We start from the raw sequence: 20,028 nt of genomic DNA on the forward strand, positions 1-20,028 counted from the left end.
TCAGTGCTAGCTCAGAATAACATCCTGTTCTCGCAGAGGGGCTGTTGAGTGTTGACTTGAGAGATGTCTTGGTGTCTCTGGACTTGAATCAGAGAGCTAGATTCTAATTTCTTGCTTCTGATGCTTACTAGGAGCCCTGGTAGTGCAGTGGTTAAGAGCTGGGCTGCTAACCAAAAAAGTTGTCAGTTTGAATTCACCAGCTGCTCCTTGGAAACCCTATGGGACAGTTCTACTTTGTTCTATAGGGTCACTAGGAGCCGGAATCGACGACAACGGGTTTGGTTTGGTTTTTTTCGAGTATATTGAAGTGTAAGTAAGGCACTAAAAACTTTTCTAATTTACTCAGACTAGGAAGACGGTGTGTTCAATATATACTTTACTAGTTCCGCTATCCTTTTTTACCCTTTTATTATGTACTTTTCAGTACCAATTTACTGAGTTATACATACTTATTAAAAAATTTGAGTGTTTATTTCTAATCTAGGACTTCATTTTGACAACTACTTGGTAAGCTTATGTATTAAAAAAATTAACAGGATGTTGGTCTAAGTAATGATGAGTAAGAATTTTCTGCCAGTGATTGCTTTTGAATTTTCATTTGCTGGTTGTATGGATTTCCAATTAAGGAGAGTAGCACAGGGAGAAAGGAAATTGAAGGTATTTCAAATAAAGGTATTTAAATTAAAATAGCTCTTAATGAATAATTTGTTTTGTAAGGATGAGCACAAAGCTGGCTCGTATGTGGCAGAGGTTAAAGATGTCCCAAATGTCCAACTTTTCCAAACTGCTGTACCACTCCATCATCTCTAACATCAACTATTCCTCCTCCCCTCAGTACTCTCCCTCCTGTCTTTGGGTTCCGTAATTCACTGCATTGTCTCACAAAACGCACTAACCATATCAAGGAAATGGCTCACGCTGTTGTGAGACTGGCAAGTCTCAAATCCGTGGGTCAGGTTAGGCTTGTCCTGACTCAGGTGGCCGCAGGGGCTGACAAGCCCAAATGGGCAGGCCAGATGAAGGCTACTGGCTCACAAGGCTGCAGAAGCTGGCGAATCAGGTCAGATGACAGGCTGCTGGCCCACAGGGCTACAGAAGCTGGTAAATTCCGGAATCAGCAGGTCAAACAGCAGGCCGCTGGCTGAAGTCCCAAGAACCGGAGGTCAGACAGTGACAAGCCAGATGCAGGATCCATATGCAGAGAAAGAGAGAGCCCCACCAGAGCACCCACATATATACATTGGATGCAGGCCACACCCAAGGGAAGGGCATGACTTGAGTAAGGGTGGGACTTGAGTTAATGCCCTCTTGCAAGGCTGTGACTCAAGATATACCTAATCCTGCCTCATTAGCATAAAGGTTCTGATTTACAACACATAAAATGAAGAGTAATTACATCAAATCACAAAATGGATGACAACCACACAATAGTGGGAATCATGGCCTAGCCAAGCCAACACACAACACCAACCGCCACACCTCATTAGAGTTCTATACACCTTATTTACATGGTCCCACCCAATCACTGTGTGGGAGTCACAAAGACCGGTTAGAAGGGCCGTATTAAGTAATTCACTGCGCCACAAGCTCTGCTGGTTTTAGATGTGGTAATTCCTGCTGCAACATAAAAATGTATATGATAGATTATTAGTTCCCAAGGTGCCTTCCAAGTGTGTGAACCTGTAATCAATTAGGAACACTAGTTAATGTCTTTCAGTGCAGTGCCTAAAATGAAGCTTTCTTGATTCTTAATTAATAATCATGTATTTCAAGAGATGTTTTAATTAAGAATAGACCCACTTCTTATATATTAAAGGTAAATATAAGAAAGGTAAAATAATACATTTATGGATTAGATACTGGTTACATGAGTGTGTTCACTTTGTGAAACTATTGCACTATATAATTAAGATTTGTTTACTTTGTGTTATACTTCAGCAAAAATTTACAATTATTTTTTAAGAAAAGTGATATGGTTATTCACAATAACCAGAAGGTGGAAACAACCCATGTCCATAAACAGATGAATGGATAGACAAAATGTGGTATACCTATACAATGGAGTATTATTTTGCTGTAAAGAGAAATAAGGTTCTGATACATGTTATGACACAGATGAACCTGGAAAACATTATACTGAGTGAAATAAGCCAGACACAGATGGACAAATATTGTATGATCCCACTTATATGAAATATATAGAATAGACAAATATATAGAGACCAAAGTTTATTACTGGTTACTGGGAACTGGGGCTAGGGGGAGATGGGAGTTATTGATTAAAGGGTACCGAATTTTTGTTCGAGGTGATAAAAAACTTCTGGAAGTAGATAATGGTGATGGTTATACAACATGGGGAATGTAATTAATGTCACTGAATTGTACACTTATAAATGGTTAAAATGGCAATTTTTGGCTATATGTATTTTGCCACAATAAAATATAAAAAAGAAAATCTTAAACTAATAACCTAACTTTCCACATTAAGAAACTAAAAAAAAATCAAACTAAACCCAGAGTAAGAAAAGGGAAGGTAATAAAGATCAGAGTGAAAATAAATGCAATAGAGAATAGAGAAACAATAGAGAAAATCAACAAAACCAAAAGTTGGTTCTTTGAAAAGATCAGTAAAATTGACAAACCTTTAGCTAGACTGACCAAGAAAAAAGGAAGACTAATTAGTAAATCAGGAATGAAAGAAGGGACATTACTACTGAACTTATAGAAATAGCAATGATTATAAGGGAATTCTATGAAAATTGGAGGTCACCAAATTTGATAATCTAGATGCAATGGATAAATTCCTATAAGGACCCAAACTACCATAACGGTCTCAAAAGAAACAGAAAATCTGAATAGACCTATAACATGTAAAGTAATAGAGGTAATAATCAAAAACCTTCACACCCCTGTCAGGCTGTCTTCCTACTTTAAAAATGCCTCCCTTGGCAATCCTTAAGTTCAAACTCCTATCAGTTTGTCTTTCTTCTTTGAAAATACCTCCTCTCCCAATTCTCCTTCCCTAGACGGGATTGATCCAGGGGAAGTTTCTATATCCATGGAGCAGGGGTGGGATTGAAGCTTTCTTATACTGTCCACCGTGTCAAGGAAAAGACATAGCGCCATGTGGCTCTGCTTGTCTGGAGCCAAGCATCAGTGGTGAGGGCACGGGTGTGTGGCTGGCTGCTTGGTTGTTTTGGTCACAGTGGCAGCACCAGCTGTTGAAATCCATCGTTCTTGCCTTGGGCACTGGTTTTAACATCCTTGTAACCTGCAGCTTTTATGTTCTGACACCAGGTCTTCTTTGGACATCAGTTCTCTTAGCATTTCCACATGTCCCACTGTGACATGCATGAAAGTTTGAGTTTTTACATAAAATCTGCAGTCTTTAGGGAATGCAAGCACTATCTGGGGCCCATTTGCACAGAAACCTCCTTAGCCATTCTAAACTGGCACCTGGGTGCAGCCATGTTGCTCTAGCCCTTACTGAACGGAGAGTCTTTCTAAGGGGTTTTCAATTTCCTGGGTCATGCACCGAGAAGCCAGGAGGAAGCCTTCCTCGACTAAGAGTCCCGTAAGCTTATTAGGGTGTTTCTTCCCAGAGCAGTGAACCTAAACCCTCACATCTGCTCTTTTTCTTCTCTTGCTTTTCCCCTCCTTCCCTGAGTCTTGGAATTGCTCTCTAGTTCTTCTTCAAGACTTGAATCCTGTCTCTACTCTGGCTTATAGTAAAACTTGATTGTCTAGCTCAGCTTTTGATATATGAAAGGTTTTTTTTTATTATTATTACAACTAAAGAAAAAATTATTTACTGATAATAAGATTTTTTATTATTATTTTTGTTCTATAAACCCTCATCAAGGTTTACAGAACAAACTAGCTTCTCATTAAACAATTAGTACACATATTGTTTTGTGACATTGGTTACCAACCCCACAACATGTCAACACTCTCCCTTCTCACCTTAGGTTTCCTGTTACCAGCTTTCCTGTCCCCTCCTGCCTCCTGGGCTGGTGTTGTTACCACAGTGGCGGGTCAGAGCCACCTGCCGCAGAAGCCAATACTGAGACAGGTGAGGTAACCAGCAAGAGTGTTTTATTGTATATTGATACATAGGAGACAGAGGGGAATGAGCTCCCAAAAGACCTGTCTTCCCCTTGGAGACTCACTGAAAGTTTTTATATGGACAAGATTATAGTTTTTTTCCTGTGGTTACGTTCTGCACCTGGCAATCCTTGAAGATAATCTTGCCCCGTTATTATCACGTCGAAGATGAGGTACTCTACCCTCCAAGGTCGTTCTACCTCTCAAAGAGAAACTTAGTTAAACTTCAAAGTCATGGGAAAGCAAGAGGTAGGGGATAGAAGGAAAACAAATCAAAATCATAGGAGCATGCAAAAGTGAACTATGCAAGCTAGGCATTAACAATACCACAATACCCAGGAAGCTAGGCCTCTACTACTGGCAATAAACAATGAATGTGAAATTTCCACGCAGCCCCTTTCAGCGTGCCCCTTTAGTCTCATTCTGTTTTATGGGCCTGTCTAATCTTTGATGGAAGGGTGAACCTTAGGAGTGACTTCATTACAGAGCTAAAAGGGTGTCCGGGGACCATACTCTCGGGGTTTCTCCAGTCTCTATCAGGCCAGTAAGTCTGGTCTTTTTTTGTGAGGTAGAATTTTGTTCTACATATTTCTTCAGCTCTGTCTGGGACCCTGTATTGTGATCCCTATCAGAGCAGTCGGTGGTGGTAGCCGGGCACTATCTAGTTGTGTTGGACTCAGTCTGGTGGAGGCTATGGTAGTTGTGGTCCATTAGTCCTTTGGACTAATCTTTCCAAAAGGTGGTTTTTAAAGTTCTGAAATTTTTTCTCACAACAAAGTCAGGCTTTTCTAGCTATTGTCTTTAAAATCCCATTTTGCTATATAAAATCTGAAAACTGGCTTTTTCTTCCTCTTTTCATTCTTGACAACAGTCTACCTACTCCACAGAGCAAAGCGATGCTTCAGAATAAAAAAATAAAAAAAAAAAAGATTAAATTACATACCAGGCAGTAGGGGGAAAAAAAAAAGCATTTGAATATATTTTTAAAAATCATTGCTAGTGCTGCTTATTGAAAGGCACTTTTACGCTAGTTTTAAAAAGGTGCCCCTTCCTCTGAGTGAATGCAGCCACACCAAGGATATCAGCTTGGGGCACCAAGAACAGGTTGGATTTCAGTTCCTACTTAATCCCAGTTAGCTGTCCTTGTGTGTGAGCCTGTAGTGGCCCAGGATAGCATCCAGGTCACATGCACATGTAGTGTAAATTTTTTTTCCCAGTTGTGGAAGACACCTGATACTATTTTCTTTGATTATTTACTTTCTCTGGAGACTTCTTACTCGTCTCATGTGGTTCTAGCAGCTATGTATTGTTGTTTGAATATGTCTCCACTGCCAAAGCCTATGATTGGAGGGAAGACAGCAATTCAAGTTGGACCAATCAGATTTTTCTTTTTGAGAAATTTACGTTTGGGACAGAGGGATTTCATTTTCAGGTTGGATTTCTTGACTGGAGGAGATGAAAAACTTGGGTGTTAAAGTTACCATGGTTTCTACCGTTTGGACTCGGTAGGAAAGAAAATCTTTTGGCAAAGAAACAAGACACTAAATAAGAATATTGCCCAAGTTCCCACTGACCTTTCAATAGTTTGTTCAAGTACTTTCTGAGGACCAATTGCATTTCTATTTTTAGGTTCTGTGAGTAAGCTCTGAATTCTCATAATAAAATTATTTTTTTTTCTTAGGCTAGCTTGAATTGCTTTCTATAACTTGCAGCTGAAGAAAAACTAAGTTTTTTGGGTTGTTATTTATCTTTAGTGTTTTAAAATGTTGTTTTCTTCAATTGTATTAGATTTCAGTCAGGAAAAGAGAAATTACTCAAGCAGTAAGGGATTTATAAACCATTGGAATGGTTTGAGGGACAAAGTTCAGGGAAGGCTATCATTAGCTCCCAGTTCAGAGTGACAGTGCTTCTTACTGCTAGCCAGGTCGATTGCTCCAGATACTGCTCTGATTGTTATAGACGCCAGCAGCATCTTCCTGAAGTTGAGAAAGGGAGGTGGAGGAGGATGTGTTGATTCAGCAGCTTCCAAAATTAACAAGAGATTAATTTATCCAAACTATACTGCAAACATTGTAGCTTCTGGAAAAGATGAAGAAGAAGAAAAATAAAAGACATTTCACTTGAAAGCTGTGTTTTGCCCCAGCATCCTAGGTACTTCACATTTTTAGCCCATTGCAAATTTTTAATAATTTCATGTTAACAGCTTGTTCCGCATTAAAATAATACTGGTGTTCTGCAGTGGCTTGGTTTAAAGGGTCTAAGAAAGATCTTTGTCCCTACGTTAAATTAATAATCTGCCTGGAAAGTGGCCTATGGGTCTTTTCTATAACAAATATTATGTCTCTGTTCTAAAAGAACCTCTCCCATCAATTATATTAAAATTTGAAGCATGGTTCACAATTCATTCTGTTCTCAGAAGTCATCTTGTCTTGTGTGAGCCTATCTAAAATAAACTTCATGGGCAGAGTACTCCACTAATCCTTCTTCCTTTTCTGGGGTTTCCTAGATAGTAATGCTAATTTGAAAAGAAAGCAAGGAGAGGAAATAATTGAGAGCTATAGAACCCTGGAGCCCTGGTAGCACAGTGGTTAAGAGCTTGGTGGCTAACTGGCTTTTCATTGGCAGTTTGAATCCACTAGCCGCTTCTTGGAAATCCTGTGGGGCAGTTCTACTCTGTCCTTTAGGGTAGCTATGAGTCGGAATCGACTCGACAGCAATGCAAATGGTTAAGCACTCTGCTACTAAATAAAAGGTTGACAGTTCGAATCCATCCAGAGGCACCTCGGAAGAAAGACCTAAAGATCTGCTTCCAAAAGATCATAGCCATTGAAAACCCTATGGAGCACAGTGCTACTCCTTCAACACATGGTTGTTGCCATGAGTCAGAGTAGAGTCATGGCAGCAGTTTTTTTTTGTTTTTTTTTTTTGTAGAACCCTAGAAGGTTAGTTAACCCATTTCCCACCCATTTTTTCATAGAAGAGAACTTAACTGGGTCACATAGTGGCAGGGGAGGGCAAGAACCCTGGTCTCCTGATCCCTGGGCCTTTCCCCTATATCACACTGCCATTCCACGTTCTGGTCTGTTGATCACCCAACTCCAATTTAGTTTCCTGGGATGCAATATTTGAACTAACTTCGCAGAGATTCTGAGGTTCCCTAAGAATGCACTCTCACTCTTTGTGTGCCAGATAACAAGATCAGCAATTACACGCTAAAATAGTCCAAATTATGATTTTGTCTGGTATATCTCTTAGTCTGTCTGAAAAAAAGGACTTTATAATTGTCAACAATCTCCTATTTCTGAGTAGAATATACAAAATTTCGATTTTTCATCATACATATAGGCAGAATTTGCAAAGTTACAAACTTTTTTTCATGGCCAAATTGATTAGCCTGACCAGATATTTATGGTATGAAATGTAAAAGGTCTAATTATCAGTTTGAGCCCAAGAAATACATCATTAAGTTGAATACAAACATTGTTATTCTATGTTCTGTTGGGATTTCTTTAAAGGCGTCTCATTATAATAGGATTCTAACAAAATCCAATAAAAATACTAAATTAGTAAATAGTATAAAAATGCACATTATGGAAGAGAGTTGGACTCTGAAAAGTTAGCATGGTGCTCCAAATTCAAGGGTCACAATGTCTAACTGCAGTTCTTAATGCTGACTCTTTGAGCATTTAGTCACCCTTCTTTTATCTTTTTTTTTAATTGTACTTTAGATGAAGGTTTACAGAATAAACTAGCTTCTCATTAAACAGTACACATATTGTTTTGTGACATTGGTTACCAACCCATGACATGTCAACACTCTCATCCTTTACCTTGAGTTTCCTATTACCAGCTTTCCTGTCCCCTCCTGCCTTCAAGTTCTTGCCCCTGGGCTGGTGTGCCCTTTTACTCTCGTTTTGTTTTACGGGCCTGTCCAATCCTTGGCTGAAGGGCGAACCCCAGGAGTGACTTCATTACTGAGCTAAAAGGGTGTCCAGGGGCTATATCCTCTGGGTTTCTCCAGTTTCTGTCAGGCCAGTAACTCTGGTTCTTTCTTTTGCGAGTTAGAATGTTGTTCTACATTTTTCTCCAGGTCTGCCCAGGAACCTCCACTGTGATCCCCATCACAGCAGTCTGCAGTGGCAGCTGGGCACCATCCAGCTGCACTGGACTCAGTCTGGTGGAGGCTGTGGCAGTTGCGGTCCGCCAGTCCCCCAGACCAATCCTTCCCCCATGTCTCCAGTTTTCCTCATACTCCCCTGCTCCCGACAGGATGAGACCAGTGGAGTATTTTAGATGGTCGCTGACAAGCTTTTAAGACCCCAGACACTACTCACCAAAGTAGAATGTAGAACATTTTCTTTATAAACTATGTTATGCCAAATGAGCTAGACGTTCCCTGAGACCACAGTCTCCACAGCCCCCCAGCCCAGTAATTCGATCGCTCAGGGAGTTTGGATGTGTCCACTGAGCCTACATGACCCTGTCTTGTACAAGTTGTGCTGCCCTCCCCAGAACTGTGTACTGTCCTACCCTTCACCAAAGTCACCACTTGTCTATTTAGTGTTTTTCCATCCCCACTTCCCCTCATAACCATCAAAGATTATTTCTTTTTGTGTGTAAACCTTTTCATGAGTTTTTATGATAGTGGTCTGATACAATATTTGTCCTTTTGTGATTGACTTATTTCACTCAGCATACTGCCCTCCAGATTCATCCATGCTGTGAGATGGTTTGCAGATTCCTCATTGTTCCTTATCGTTGTGTGCTACTCCATTGTGTGTATGTACCATAGTTTATCCATTCCTCTGTTGATGGGCATCTAGGTTGTTTCCATCTTTTTGTTATTGTAAACAATGCTGCAATAAACCTAGGTGTGCATGTGTTTATTCATGTGACGGCTTTTATTTCTCTAGGATATATTCCTAGGAGTGGGATTGCTGGATCATATGGTATTTCTGGCTTTCTAAGGAAACACCATATCATTTTCCAAAATGGTTGTACCATTTTGCATTCCCACCAGCAGTGCATAAGAGGTCCAGTCTCCCCACAACCTCTCCAACATTTGTTATTTTCTGTTTTTTTGATTCCTGCCAGTAATGTTGGCATGAGATGGTATCTCATTGTGATTTCGATTTGCATTTCTCTAATGGCTAGTGATCAGGAGCGTGTCCTCATGAGTCTGTTAGCTGCTTGAATGTCTTCCTTGGTGAAGTGTCTGTTGCATAGTGTTTAATTTTTAGAATATCCCAGTTATCTAGCTTATCTTTCTGGAGTTTGTTTGTTGTTAGTTATGGTTTGTATCCTGTTAATGCAGTGCATTAGGGCTATAGCGTGGATCCCATTTATCTTCTATGATCTTTATGGTTTTTTGTTTTATACTTAGGTCTTTGATCCATTTTGAATTAATTTTTGTGTATGGTGTAAGGTATGGGTCCTGTTTCATTTTTTTTCTTTTTTGAAGATGGACATCCAGTTTTGCCAGCACCATTTGTTTAAAAGACCGACTTTTCCCCATTTAATGGATTTTGAGCCCTTGTGGAAGATTAGGTGACCATAGGAGGATGGATTTACAACCGGGTTCTCAGTTCTGTTCCATTGGTTAATCTGTCGTTGAACCAGTACCAGGTTCTTTTGACTACTGTAGCTGTATAGTAGGTTCTGAGTCAGGTAGTGCAAGTCCTCCTACTTTATTCTTCTTCAATAGTGCTTTACTTATCCGGGGCCTCTTCCCTTTCCATGTAAAGTTAATGATGAGTTAAAGAAATATTCCATCTTGTTAAAGAATGCTGTTGGTATTTGGATTGGGATTGCATTGTGTTTGTGAACTGCTATGGGTAGAATTGTCATTTTCACAATGTTGAGTCTACATATCCATAAGCATGGTGTGTTTTTCCATTTATGTAGATCTATTTGGTTTCTTGCAGTAGTGGTTTGTGGTTTTCTTTGTATAGATCTTTTACATCCGTGGTTAGATTTATTCCTAAGTATTTTATTTTTTTAGGGGCTATTATAAACGGTATTTGTCTTGGTCACCTAGTATTACTCTAGCAGAAATACCACAAGTGGATGGTTTTAACAAAGAGAAATTTTATTGTATCATAGTCCTGTAGGCTACAAGTCCAAATTCAGGGCATCAGCTCCAGGAGAAGACTCTCTCTCTCTCTCTGTCGGCTCTGGAGGAATGTCCTTGTGATGTATCAGTCTTCCTTTGGTCTGGGAGCTTCTCTGCTCAGGAATCTCAGGTCCAAAGGACGTGCTCTGCTCCCAGCACTGCTTTCTTGCTGATGAGAGGTTCCCATGTGTCTCTGCTCACCTCTCTCTTTTATATCTCAAAAGAGATTGGGTTAAAACACTAATCTTATAAACCTCATCAGTATAATCTCATCATAGTGATAGAATTTACAACACATAAGGAGATCACATCAGATTATACAATCATACAGTACTGGGAATCATGACCTAGCCAAGTTGCTACACACATTTTTTGGGGGATACAATTCAATCCATGACAATATTGTTCTAATTTCCTTTTTGTGGTTGTCTTTATTGCTGTATAGGAATCCAACTGAATTTTGTATGTTTATCTTGTATCCTGCTATTCTTCTGAATCTTTCTATTAGTGCCAGTAGTTTTCTCATGGAGTCTTTTAGGTTTTCTATGTATAGTATCATATCATCTGCAAATAGGGACAGTTTAACTTCTTCATTACCAATTTAGATGCCCTTTATTTCTTTTTCTTGCCTATTGCTCCAGCTAGGACTTCCAGCACAGTGTTGAATAGGAGTGGTGATAAAGGGAATCCTTGTCTTGTTCCTGTTCTCAAGGGGAATGTTTTCAGCCTTTCTCCATTAAGAATGATGTTGGCTGTTGGTTTTGTATTGATGCCCTTTATTATGTTGAGAAATTTCCCTTCTGTATCTATTTTATTGAGAGTTTTTATCAGGAACAGGTGTTGGATGTAGCTAATGCCTTTACTGCATCAATTGAGATGATCATGTAATTCTTTTATTTATGTGGTAGATTACGTTAATTGATTTTCTAATGTTGAACCATCCTTGGATACTTGGTATGAATCCCACTTGGTCGTAGTGTATTATTTTTTTTGATTTGATGCTGAATTGTATTGGCTAGAATTTTGTAGAGATTTTTTGCATCTATATTCATGAGAGATGTTGGTCTGTAATTTTCTTTTTTGTGGTGTCTTTGCCTGTTTTTGGTATCAGGGTTATGCTGGCTTCATAGAATGAATTTGGAAGTAGCCCTTCGTTTTCTATGTTCTGAAAGTTTGAGTAGTACTGGTGTATGCTCCTCTCTGAATGTTTGGTAGAATTCTCCAGTAAAGCCATCTGGGCCAGGGCTTTTTTCCATTAGGAGTTTTTTTTTTTTTTTTCCTTTTCTTTTTACCTTTTCAGTCACTTCTCTTGTTATGGGTCTGTTCAGATTTTCAGCATCATTTTGTGTTAGTTTGGGTAGGTAGTGTGTTTCTAGAAATTTGTCCGTTTCCTCTAGGTTTTCAAATTTATTGGAGTATAGTTTTCATAGTACTCTGTTATGATCCCTTTTATTTCTGTGGGTCTGTTGTAATGTCCCCCATTTCATTTCTTATTTAGGTTATTTGCATCCTCTCCTGTTTTTCTTTTGTCAGTCTGGTCAGTAGTTTGTCAATTTTGTTGATCCTTTCAAAGAATCAACTTTTGGCTTTATTAATTCTATTGTTTTTCTATTCTCTATTTCATTTATTTCTGCTCTGATCTTTATTGTTTCCTTTCTTCTGGTGGCTGTGGGCTTGTTTTGCTGTTCTCTTTGTATTAGTTCGAGTTGGATAGCTGATGTTTTGATTGTCTCTCTTCTTTTTTGATGTGTGCAAATATTGCTATAAATTCACCTCTGAGCACTGCCTTTGCTATGTCCCAAAGGTTTCAGTATCATGTGTTTTCATTCTAATTGACTGTAGGAATTTTTTATTTCCATCTTTGATTTCTTCTATTACCAGTGGTTTTTAAGCAGGGTATTATTCAGTTTCCATGTAATTAATTTTTTTTTTCTTGCTCTTCCTGTTGTTAATTTCTACTTTGATGGCATTGTGATCAGAGAAGATACTTTGTAGTATCTCAGTGTTTTGGATTTTGTTGAGGGTTACTTTGTGGCCTAAGATGTGGTCTATTCTGGAGAACGTTCCATGTGCATTGGAAAAGAATGCGTACTTTGCAGCTGTTGGGTGGAGTGTTCTATATATATGTGTATGAGGTCAAGTTGGCTGATTGTGGCCTTTAGATCTTCTGTGTCTTTGTTGAGATTCTTTCTAGAAGATCTGTCCTTTACCGAGAGTGGTGTGTTGAAATCTCCTACTATTATTGTGGACCTATCGATTTCTCTTTTCAGTGCTGTCCCTTTAATCTTTATATAATGCCCTTCTTCTTTTTTTGTGGTGGATTTTGTTTTAAAGTCTATTTTATCTGAGATTTGTATTGCTACTCCTGCTCTTTTTTGATAGTTGTTTGCTTGATATATTTTTTCCATCCTTTGGTTTTTAATAAATTTACATCTTTGTGTCTAAGGTGTGTCTCTTGTAGACAGCGTATTGATGGATCCTGTTTTCTTAATCCATTTTGTCACTCTCTGTCTCTCTATGGGTGCATTTAGGCCATTTATGTTCAGTGTAATCATTGATAGGTGTGAGTTTATTGTTGTCATTTTGTAGGGTTTTTTTTTTTTTTTTTTGTGGTGCTGACATTTCCTTTGTTCCTCTTACTCTCTTTTGCTTAATTTCATTTGTTTGTGGATTTTTAAAAAATTTCTCCTGTTTTTGTAGATTTTTTGTTTATTGAGAATTTATGTTTATGTGTTTGCTGAGAATTTATGTTTGTCTTCTTTATTTTGATGAGTAAGTTTGTTAATTTTCTTTGTGGTTACCTTGAGATTTACCCTTATCTTCCTAAGTTTGAACCAGTCTTTTTATTACTTGGTATCATCTTGCCTTCCTCTCCATTAGAAAGTTCTATACTTACACCATTTATTCCCTGTTTTATTGTTCTGATATTGTTGTCATTTACAGATTACCTCTCTGGTTCCCTGTTGTAAATTTTTTAGATTTGATTAATCCTTGAGAGTTCATTTCCTAGGTTGGTATCTGGCTAGTGTGGTCTTTCGTCCTAGATTCAGCCTGTAGTCTGATGTTGTTTGTTCCCAAACCGAAGGACTCCTTTTAATAATTCTTGTAAATTTGGTTTGGTTTTTACATAGTCCCTCAATTTTTGCTTATCTGGAAATGTCCTAATTTCACCATCATATTTGAACAAGAGTTTTGTGGATAGATTATTCTTGGCTGGCAATGTTTTTCTTTCAGGTTTTATATATGTCATCCCATTGCCTTCTTGCCTGCATGATTTCTGCCAAATAATCTGAGCTTAGTCTTATTGTTTCTCCTTTGTATGTGACTTTTTGTTTTTCTCGATCTGCTCTCAGGATTCTTTCCTTGTCTTTCATTTAAGGGAGTGTGATTATGATATGCCTTGGTGATTTTCTTTTGGGATCTATCCTATATGGGGTTTGTTCAGCTTCTTGGATGGTCTGCTTTTCATCTTTCATGATACTGGGGAAGTTTTCTGTCAGCAGTTCTTCAATGATCCTGTCTGTGTTTTCTGTTCTCACCCTGTTCTGGAATTCTGATCACTCAAAAATTTTTGCTTTTCATTGTATCCCACATAATTCTAAGAGTGTCTTCATTTTTCTTCATTCTTTTTTCTGATTTTTCCTCAAACAGATTTGTATCCAAGTGTTTGTCTTTAATTTCACTGATTCTATCTTCCATCATTTCAAACCTGCTCCTCAGCCCTTCTATGACACTGTCCATTTCTGAAATCTTGTTGTTTTTATATGATTTCTAGTTGTGAATTTATTTTGGCATTTTGTTCCTGTATTATTTTCCTGAATTCTTCCTTTTCTTTGGTCTGTATTTTCCATAAATTTGTCTGCCATTTCCATGAATTTGTCTATTTTTTCCTCATTTTTCTACTTTTTGCTTCAACTCTTGGATAACTCTGAATATTGGAGATTTGAATTCCCTATCAGGTAGTTCTAGTGCCTTTCGTCTACTGGAAAGTCATCGAGTGTTTTATTTTGAACGCCTACTGGAAACATTCTGTCCTTTTTTTATGTTTTAATATTGTCTGCTGTCTTCGAGACACTCAGTAGTTACTTCTTCGTTTATCGATTGTAGATTTGTTTGGTTCATCCTGCTTTTTTGTTTTATTTGGTTATATCTGAGCAGGCAGGCTCTGTGTTCTTTGTTGTTTGCTCATCTGTGAGCACAATACTTCTCACTACCTTGTCCAGTGGGCAGAGCCATTCATTCAGCTGGGGTGAATCAGGGCAGGTCCAGTGGGCGATCTATCTCCTGCTGGGAGCCCCATGAAGCTGTTTTCCTGTATTCCCTGTCTGCCCATCTCTGACAGGAGTCCAAGATGGCGAATCCATGTTGCGTTAGCTGATAGGGGAACTCCACTCCGTATCTCTCCTCTCTCTCTGCTCTGTCATTTTCTTTTTTCATTCAGTGCTTGGTTGAGTTCTTTATCTCTTCATTTGATGCTTAAGGTTCCAGGATTGATGTTTGTCTCCATTTTACTTAGTTTTTTGGGTCTTTGCTGTGGAGGGATGGCATGGTGCTTCTGTCTATAGTATATTGGCTCCACCTCCTCTTTTATATCTTAATAACTTATTTCCTTGCATGTTTAGTCTCTGAGAAACTTGTTGTCCTTGAGTCGATTCTGACTCATAGTGATCCTATTGGACAGAGTAGAACTGCCCCATAGGGTTTCCAAGAAGGAGTGGCTGGTGGATTCGATCTGAAGACCTTTTGGTTAGCAGCCAAATAAATGCTAAACCACTGCACCACGAGGGCTCCAATGTTGCTGTTAGTTGCTGTCAAGTAGATTCTGACTCCTAGCAATCCTATGTATGCACAGTAGAACTGCTCCATAGTGTTTTCAAGACTGACCTTTTGGAAGCAGATCACCAGGCCTGTCTTCCAGGGAGCCTCTGGATAGGTTCGAACTGCCAAGTTTTCAGCTTTTAGTCGAGCGCTTAACCATTTGTGCCACCCACGTTGCCATTTTGCTCTCTGATAGGGATGTGTTAAAATCTCCCATTTATGATTATTGGTATCTCAATTTCTTTGGTAAAGATTTTGCTTATATGTTAACAGGTTGTTAATGTTGGCAAGGAGCCTGGGTGGCACAAGCTTTTTGCAGTTGGCTGATTGCTGACATTCTGTAAAGATTATAGCCAAGAAAGCCCTATGGAACATTTCTACTCTGTAACACATGGGGTCACCATGAGTCAGAATCAACTTGATGGAAAAGGGGTATTTTTTGTGTGATATTGGCTGTTAAGAAATTATGATTACTATATTTTCTTGACAAATTGTTCTTTCTATTACTATGTAATATCCCTTTTTATCCTTTGTAGTATTTTTCTTTTTGCCTTGATTCTATTTTTTCCTCACATTATTATTGCTCTATCAGTTTTCTTTTGGTTAATATTTGCTGCAAATATTTTTCCATTCTTTTATTTTGGTCTGGTTTTGTTTTATAAGCATCTCTTAAAAGCAATATATGGTTGGATTTTTCTTTTAAAATACCATCTGAAAAATCACAGTGTTTTTTTAACTTGAAACTTTTTTTTTTGTTAATCCATAGATAATTAAAATCACTAATGTGTTTCATATTCGTTGTTTTATATATTCCACACCTTCTCTCTACTTTTTCTTTTTAATTGAAAGTTTGTCAATGGTAAACTTTGCTGTATGTCTGAATCATCATCACTCTTGGAATGACATTTAGATGGGTTTGAATTCTAGGTTCAGAGTTATTTTTCCTCAAGTTTCTCAGGATACAACTCCCTTATCTTTTACATCTGTTATTGTTCATAAGAGCTCTACAAATTATTCCTTTGTAGAAATCTATCTGTTCTCTCTGGTAGTTGTTAAGATTTTACACTCCATCCTTGATATTCTAGAGCAAGTTATTTATACTTAATTAAATTTAGACTCACTTCTAAGTGTGACTTATTTAGCTGTATTTTTAAGATATGGAATGATTTAATATACAGTAGCACTGAAGATATGGAAGATTCCAAGAAAAAAAAACAGAAAGCAAAGATTCAAGAATTTGTAGATCAGCCTTATCTTCATGAGCAATTTTGGCACACGTATTTGCTTATGCAACAAACTAACAGTCATTTTACCATGTAGACTCCATTTCTACATGCTGAGCTTTGATTCCTGTTTGGTGTGGTTGGAGTACGTGTTTGATTAGATTTTTTTTTCCAGGAAGGTTTTGTGAGTGCCCTAATTTATAAGTTCTTATATTTTTTAGAATGTCTTTTAACATTAAATATGTCTCCATCCTCCATACAGGGTAAAGAATCATTGAATCACATAGTTTTCCCTTCAGTATTCTGTAGACTTCATTTCCAGAGGAAAAGATAAGCGTGGTATTTTTCTTACTGAAGGTAACCTGCTTTTTCTACAGAAGAGTCTGTCATTCTTTATCTTTAAAGTTCAATAAATTTGCTAAGATGTATAATTTAGTTGTTAATATTGGCTATTAGTTTTTCCTTTTTACAGTGAGAATTAAGAAAATATTATTTTTATTTATTTTAAATTGAGGTATAACATAAATAATAACAAATGTGATATAAATATAGTAAATTCTGTAAAACCACAATACAGTTTATTTTTTATTTACATATATACCATGTAATTATCACCCAGATGAAGACCTAGAATATTCCTCATGCCCCAGAAGATTCCCTCATGTCCCTTCCCAGTTTATTCCGTACATGAGGTAACCATGATTCTGAATTTTGTCACCATTGATTACATTAGCCAGTTTTTGAACTTCATAGAAATGGAATTATACAGCATATACTTTTTCATATCTGACCAATTTCACCCAATAAAACATCTTTGAGTCATCCTTATCGTTTCATGTATCAGTAGTTTGTTCTTTTTTTGTTGCTATGTAGTGTTCAATTTTATGAACATAGCACAATTTACTTATCTTCTCTTTTACTGATAAACTTTTGGAAATGGACATTGGCTAGAGTATGGTACTGATAGACTCTTGGGTTGTTTTCTTTTTTTTTTGGCTGTTATGAATAAAGATGCCATTAACATTTTTATACATATCCTTTTGTGGATTTATACGCTTATTTCTGTTGGATAAATACCTAGGAGTGAACTGCTGGGCCTTACCCTATTAATTGGAGCTCTGGTGGCACAGTGGTTAAGAGCTATGGCAAGTTATGGCTGCTAACAAACGTTGACAGTTTGAATCCACCAGCTGCTCCTTGGAAACCCTATGGGGTAGTTCTACTCTGTCCTATAGGGTCGCTACATGTCGGGATTGACTCAACAGCAACAGGTAACCGTATTGATACCCATTGCCACTGAGTCAATTCCGACTCTTAGCGAAATGCCCCATAGGGTTTCTAACAAGCGACTGGTGGATTCAAACTGCCAACCTTCTGGTTAGCAGCTGATCTCTTAACCTCTGTGCCAGCAGGATAGGTACTGCCAAACAGTTTTCCAAAGTGATTGTGCCCTTTTATGCTCATATACATACCGTTGTATGTATGTGTGTGCGTATCACTATATTCTTGCCATCTTGTCGATCTTTTTAATTAATTTTAGTCATCCTGGTTGACATGCAGTGTTATCCCATTATGGTTTTAATTTACATTTCCTTGAGTAATGATGTTGAGTGACTTAATATGATTATTGGCCATTTGTATATTTTTTGTGAAGTGGAGTTGACTTCCTTTGTCTTTTTTTTTTCTTCTTATTGACTTTGGGGAGTTTTTATATATTCTATCAGATAGATGTGTTGTGCCTTATCTTTTCACTTTCTTAATAGTGTCTTTTGATAAACAGAGTATTTTAATTTTGATGATGGCTGTGGTAGTCTGAATAACGCCCTTTCCCATCTCCCAAAATGTCCCTGCCTCATTCGTAGGAGCTAAGAATATTTAACCTTACATGGTAAAAGGGGCTTTGCATATGTGATTAAGTATCTTGAGATTGGGAAAATATCCTGCATTATCCATGTTAGCCCAATCTAATCACAAAGGTTCTTATAAAAGGGAGGCAGGAGAGGGAGAGTCAGAGTCAGAGAGTAGGAGATGTGACAACAGAAGCAGAGTCAGAGAGAGAGAGATTTGAAGATGCGCTGCTGCTGGCTTGAAGATGAAGGAAAGGCCGTGAGCCGAGGAATACAGGTGGCTTCTAAATCTGGAAAAGGAAAGGAAATGGATTCTCCTCTAGAGTCTCCAGAAGGAATGAAGCCCTGCTGAAATTTTGAGTTTAGCCTAGTGAGACTTCTGACCTCCGAAACTCTAAGACAGTAATAAATTACTGTTTTAAGCCACTAAATGTGTAGTAATTTGTTACAACATCAATACCCAAACCAAACCTATTGCCATCAAGTCAGTTCCAACTCATAGCAACCCTGTAGGACAGAGTAGAACTGCCCCATAGGGTTTCCAAGGAGCAGCTAGTGGATTTGAACTGCTGACCTTCTGGTTAGCAGCCAAGCTCTTAACCACTGTGCCATCATGGCTCCACCACAATAGCAACTGTAAACTAATGTAATGGCTTATCTTTTCATTTTTTCAAAAAGACAATTTAACAGAATTTATCAATTTTTTTCCTTTATGATTAGAGTTCATTGTGTTACTGCAATAGCGTGGATTGGAGCCGCTGCTGCAATAACCAATTCTGAGACGGGTGAGGTGAGCCCCAAGAGTTTTATTATATGTCGATATATAGGAGACAGAGGGGAATAGATTCCTCCAAAAAACCCATCTCCCCGACTGGAGATCGGATGAAGGCTTTTATAGGGACAGGATTATGGGTCTTAGAAGTTTGTGTTAGTTCCCCCTAGATGTGGTCACGTCCCAGATGAGGTAATCTTTTCTTGGGGGTTATCTGGTAACATCCTGGTTTTCTTGTCCCAAGATGGGAACTTTGTTGGGTTTGTCATTCCTAGATCATTATCACTTGTTTTCCACCCTCCAAGGAGGAACATTGGTTAATCTTAAACCTTTTGTAGAGACTGGAACCGGAGGGAAAAACAACACCATGAGACAACGTGGAGGTTAGCAATGGGGAGTAATAATAGTGAGGCAGGCCTATGCAGCCTCTTCCAATTGTATCCTGTGTAAGAAATCTTTGCCTACTTCAAGCTTGTGAAGTTATTCTCCTATATTTTCTTTCAGATGCTTTATTGTTTTACCATTTACATTTGGGTGTATCATAATTCCTGAGTAAATTTTGGAATATGTTTATTTTTTAAAAATAAAAATATCCAGTGGGTCTAGCACATTTATTGGGGAAAAAAATCTTTTCCCCATTGAATTGTTTTGGCACTTTCATTACTCTGCCTTAATTACTATAGCTTTATATTAAGTCTTGAAATTTGATTGTGTATCTCCTCCCACTTTCTTCGTCTACTTCAAGATTGTCTTGGCTATACTAAGACCTTTGTATTTCCAAACAAATTTTAAAATCAGCTTGTCAGTTTCTACAAAAAACCTGTTAGGATTTTCATTGGAATTGTACAGGTGAGCTATTCTGACATACAAATTCAGATCCTTTACTTTAGCTATTTTTTTTCCTATTAACTCTTTGAATTTATTTTTCTGGTCTGTCAATAACTGTGATTCTTTGAGTTTATGGCTAACATAAATTTATGACTATTACATATTGTCATGGATTGAATTGTGTCCCCCAAAATATCTGTCGACTTGGCTGGGTCGTGATTCCCGGTATTGTATGATTGTGTTCCATTTTGTAAATCTGATGTGATTTCCTTATGTGTTGTAAACTCTGTCACTGTGATGAGGTTATATGTGATTTCCTTATGT

The 20,028-nt window shown here is 37.9% G+C and overlaps 1 long non-coding RNA gene across 1 annotated transcript; it reads left to right on the forward strand.

Annotated features, from left to right (window-relative positions):
- The first annotated feature begins 252 nt into the window (after positions 1–252).
- LOC111821275 (uncharacterized) lies at positions 253–18,973 on the forward strand. Its single transcript, XR_002824722.1, has 3 exons — positions 253–309; positions 3,969–4,072; positions 18,825–18,973. It is a non-coding gene; the product is annotated as an uncharacterized LOC111821275 (long non-coding RNA).
- Positions 18,974–20,028: the final 1,055 nt, after the last annotated feature.

The sequence above is a fragment of the Trichechus manatus genome, unplaced genomic scaffold, assembly GCF_000243295.1.
Source record: "Trichechus manatus latirostris isolate Lorelei unplaced genomic scaffold, TriManLat1.0 scaffold00075, whole genome shotgun sequence".
Lineage (NCBI taxonomy): Eukaryota > Metazoa > Chordata > Mammalia > Sirenia > Trichechidae > Trichechus > Trichechus manatus.